We start from the raw sequence: 5,361 nt of genomic DNA on the forward strand, positions 1-5,361 counted from the left end.
TGTCCAAAAAGGATAGGTGGAGTTGCGGACATAGGGTGGAGGTGTGTGCTAAGGTAGTGTGCTCTTTCCGAGGGCTGGTGCAGACTCGATGGGTCAAATGGCCTCCTTCTGCCCTGTAAATGATCTTGGGGTTGTGGGGGTGAAACCCGTGCAGACATGGGGAGAATGTGCAAACTCCACAAAGACTGTGACCCAGAGCTGGGATTCGAACCCAGTCCTCAGCGCTGCAGTCCCAGTGCTAATCACTGCGCCACATGCCGCCCCATAACCAAATCTATTCTTAAACCCAGGAACTATAGACCAGTTGAAAGCAGCGGTGAGTAAGCTTTTGGAGATGATTAACTGGGACAAAATTAATGGTCACTTGGACAAGTATGGTTTAATCTGGACAGACCAGCATGGACTTCTTAAAAGCAAATTATGTTTAAAAATGTGATTTTCTTTTTGATACATTAACATGGTTGATGAGTTGCAGTGATGCCTTTCTAAAAGGAATTTGAAAAGTGCAACATGATTGACTTGACAGAAAAATTGAAGCCCATGGAATAATACGGACAATGGCAGCGTGGATATGAGGTTGGTGAGTAACAGGAAACATGGGGCTGGATTCTCCGTTTGGGAGACTAAGTCCCCACGCCGGTGTCAAAACGGTGGTGTTTTACGCCAGGAAAACTGCAGCAAAGCGGCCACCGATTCCCCGTTTTGCTGGGGGTTAGCAGGGAGGCAGTGTAGATCTCCCAGCTCTAGCTGCCGATATGACTTGCAGCATTTCTGGGTCTGTGGCCACGCATACGTACGGCGGTGGCCTGCAGCGGCCGCACCGTGCTTCATGGCGGACTCAGCCCATGGACCCGGAATGCAAAAATAGTCCCCCCCCCTTTGGCCGCTCACGTGCCCTGGACCACCCGCCCACAGTGCCCCGGCCGCGAAGGAAGCCCCCATGCCCGTGGATCGGCCCTCCCCCAACTGCGGCGCCGCCGGACTGAGTCGGTACGCAAGGTACACAAATGGTGTGAGCACACATAACCCACGCCGTCGGGAACCCGGCCGGTTGGGGACGGAGCATCGCGAGGCAGGCCTCAGGCAATGGCTGAGGCCGTGGATACGTGGAGCAGCATACTTTTCAGGGGCGATATCGACTCCCGATATCGCCATCAAAACGCTGAACATGATTTCGCCATCGGGGGGCAGGGAATTCAGCCCATGGATTTAGTGGTGAACATTTTTATTTGGATTGGGCAATGGTATACAAGGTATATATTAATGACCTAGACTTGGGTGTGCTGGGCACATGTTTAAAATTCTCAGATGAAATCTGGAATTGTGAGGAGGATTGTGATGACTTTGAGGGAGCAGAGACAGGCGGGGGGAGTGGATGGACATGTGGCAATCAAAATTTCATGCAGGGGAGTCTGAACTGGTACATTTTCAAAGAAAGAACAGGAGAGGTAACAATATGGCCATGGGCGACATGGTAGCATGAATTTTAGCACTGTTGCTTCCCAGCGCCAGGGACCCAGTTCAATTCCCAGCTTGGGTCACTGGCTGTGCGGAGGCTACACGTTCTCCCCCGGGCTGTGTGGATTTCCTCGTGGGGCTCTGGTTTCCTCCCACAGGTCCCGACAGAAGTGCCTGTTAGGAGAATTGGACATTCTGAATTCTCCCTCACTGTACCTGAACAGGCACCGTAGTGTGGCGACTGGGGGATTTTCAGAGTTTCTTCATTGCAGTGTTAATGTAAGCCTACTTCTGACACTAATAAAGATTATTAAAATAAAGTGTACAGTTTCCAAGTGGGTGTTGGAGCAGATGGGAGATGAGCCTGGGGATGTATATGCATAAATCTTTGAGGCTGGCAGGGAAGGTTGAGAATGAAGTTAAAAAGGCATCCAGACGCTGGACTTGACAAAGCGAGAAATGGAGCACAAAGAGAAGGAAGTTCTGATGAATTTTTATCGATTTCAGCCACAACTAGAGCATTGCGTCCAATTCCGGGCACCGCACTTTAGGAAGGATGTGAAGGTTTTAGAGAGAATTCAGAAAGGATTTGTGAGAATATTTCCAGGAATAAGGGACATCATTTACATGGATAGGTTGAAGGAGCTGGTGGTGGTATTTCAAACAGAAGACAAGATTGCGGGGATTTGATAAATGTGTTCAAAATCATGAGGGTGCAGAGTAAATAGAGAAAACTGTTCTCATTGATGGAATGTTTGGAAAACAGAGGACACCGATTTACGGTGATGGCCAAAGAACCACGGTGACATGAGAAAAATCCCTTTTACGCAGCTCGTAACTAGGATCTGTAATGCACTATCTGAAAGTGTGGTGGAGATGCAATCATGGCCTTATAAAGGGAATTGGATAAGCACTTGAAAAATAAATAAAATTGCTGAAGGGAAAAGGCGGTGAAGTGGGGGACTAGCTGAGTTGCTCTTGCAGAGAGCTTGCACAGACTCGGCGGGATGAATGGTCTCCTTCTGAGCTGTCACCATTCAAGGTTCTATACTTCTAATAAATGAATACAAAAACTGATTTTATTGGTTCCTGAGCGAATTATTATTCTGCTCGCTTGACCTAATTTAATTTTTAAATAATAGCTTCAGTAATCCTGAAAGAAATATTTATGGACAGTATACCCTTTTACAATCAGTCATTTGCCTTGAGAGGGCGTCATGCTCCAGAGCCACATTCAGTTTCAAACTCCACAGGCATGAAGAATTATCGTCAAATAAATGAGGTAGCTGTAAAACAATGAGCGTCAGTTTATGCTCCAGTACAGGTCCGACCTCAAAGCAGAACCTTTTAAAACGTATAGCTGATTTATCTTTTACGGAAGTGGAACACATCACAGCTTTCATTCAGGTGACACTTCCTATCAATCTTGTGCAGAACAGTTTTGAAAGCTGTAAACATAGAACATAGAACATAGAACGATACAACGCAGTACAGGCCCTTCGGCCCACGATGTTGCACCGACATGGGAAGTCAAAAACTAAAGGCCATCTAACCTACACTATGCCATTATCATCCATATGCTTATCCAATAAACTTTTAAATTCCCTCAATGTTGGCGAGTTCACTACTGTTGCAGGTAGGGCATTCCACGGCCTCACCACTCTTTGCGTAAAAAACCTACCTCTGACCTCTGTCCTATATTCATTACCCCTCAATTTATGGCTATGTCCCCTCATGCTAGCCACCTCCATCCGCGGGAGAAGGCTCTCACTGTCCACCTTATCTAACCCTCTGATCATTGTGTATGCCTCTATTAAGTCACCTCTTAACCTTCTTCTCTCTAACGAAAACAACCTCAAGTCCATCAGCCTTTCCTCATAAGATTTTCCCTCCATACCAGGCAACATCCTGGTAAATCTCCTCTGCACCCGTTCCAAAGTTCCACGTCCTTCCTATAATGAGGCGACCAGAACTGTATGCAATACTCCAAATGCGGCCGTACCAGAGTTTTGTACAATCCTCTTTTTCAACCTGGAACGCTCCAGGAGAAGTCAGGGGTTCCTTTTCAGTTGCGCGGTCCTGATATTACAGACATGGTCACTTTCCTTGCTTGGTACAAGAAACCTCTCCTTGACTCTGTACCAAGAGGCAACCAAAGCCCAGAGCCAATCTTCAGCCTCCTACATCATTGGCACATGTCTGAATGGCATTCCAAAGACAAGGAGGTGATGATAATATTGTTGCTGACGCATTGCAGTTACTTTTGGTGTTATGTTTTGCGAAGGGAGCCATTTGCTCTTTCCAAATTAGTATTGTTGACTAAACTTTAGTGAGGACCACGAAGAATCCAGCATGAGTTGAAGGATAGAAAGAAATAACATTTATTTACAATAACATATATATACACAACAGCACCAATAACTCCCTTGCTGCTCACTCCTGTCTAGCTGGTTCCAAACTGGCCAGTTTTATTTATCCAGGGAATCTGCTTATGATTTCTCCGCCACCCTCACTGGGGAAGCTCATACTCCTAAAGGATTGTGGGATTGCCATTAGTCCCCAGCCAGTGGTAAGCAGGCCGGTTATAACATAAACCCGATATTTTCCTGAGCTTTGGCCATCTAAAATGGCCGCCTGCAAAGAATGATGGGAATTGTGGCCAGGTTTGGGACACAGAAAAGCTTTGCAAACGGCAGTCCAGAAGTATGCAGGAATTCACACCTGCAAAAGGGCCATTCAAGGTGATTAAAATAACAATGGGACCATCAGGTCCATCGCATCATCTTCCGGACTAGGCGGCACAGAGCTCCTGCTCAGAACCCTCCCAGGATTGGCCACTGAGTGCCCACCTCAAAAGTGATGTGACAGCCCCTGATTGGATGTGACCAATCAGAGGGTGAAGCCCTGAGGAATTGATTGATAGTGACCCAGAGACTGCCCACAAAAGGGGGCGGGGAAAACTCAAGCCAGTTAAAAGACAATGTAGCCATGATTCCTGTCTCTTTTGGGACCAGCCTCTGCCCACACCAATCGCAGCATAACGACCAGCCAAGTTCAAGACCCGCGATCTCTACCTGAGAGAGACAAGCCGCCACCGAGACAAACCTGACGGTTTCCAGCCAACATACGTGGGGACTCATATAAAGGCCTTATCTACCTGCACAAAGCCGGTCACCCAGCAGTTAAGTAAAGGTCATCTTAGTTGATAGGTGTAGTTTAATACATAGCCGCGTGTACCATTGCACAAAGAGATAAGTCTTGTGTTTAATAATAAACTGTTTTTTGAACTAACATACTGGTTGTGTGGTCATTTGGTCAAGGAACAGCTTGTGGTTTGTAAATAAAGTGGCAACACTCCGTTTTATTTTTGATCTGAATAAAGCAAGTTACCAACTGATTTCATCTGGCCTTTAATAACCCAAATTCAGTGAATATTGAAACCCCCAAAATCAGAAAGCCGAGTTATACACCGCGCATCACATAATTAGTGATAAGTGGGAACTTCAAAGGACATGAATGTAAAAAGACAAATCTATGTCATGTTTTCTTAACTTTTGAACATTTTACTGTGTAGAATCATTTCCCACTTTTCAGGTCTTCCGTCCAATTATCTCTGATATTTTTCATAAACATTATCTTTCCCGTTCATTAGCCTGGCTTGAGTATTTTGATTTTGAATGCTTAAAGATTTTGGAGCAAACCTTTGCTCCTTTGAGTGTTTCTTTACCTAAGATTCATCAGTATAATTTTCTCCTATTAAAAGTAAAGGTAACAAAATCTGACACTGAAAATGTACGATGACAATTGCTTGGGTATTAAATGTTGAACTATTCCATTTCATTGTGTTTGACCCTCACACAAAGAGACATATTCGGATAAATATATTGACAGAAATACCACATC

This window comes from Scyliorhinus canicula, chromosome 19 (genome assembly GCF_902713615.1).
Source record: "Scyliorhinus canicula chromosome 19, sScyCan1.1, whole genome shotgun sequence".
Taxonomy (NCBI): Eukaryota; Metazoa; Chordata; class Chondrichthyes; order Carcharhiniformes; family Scyliorhinidae; genus Scyliorhinus; species Scyliorhinus canicula.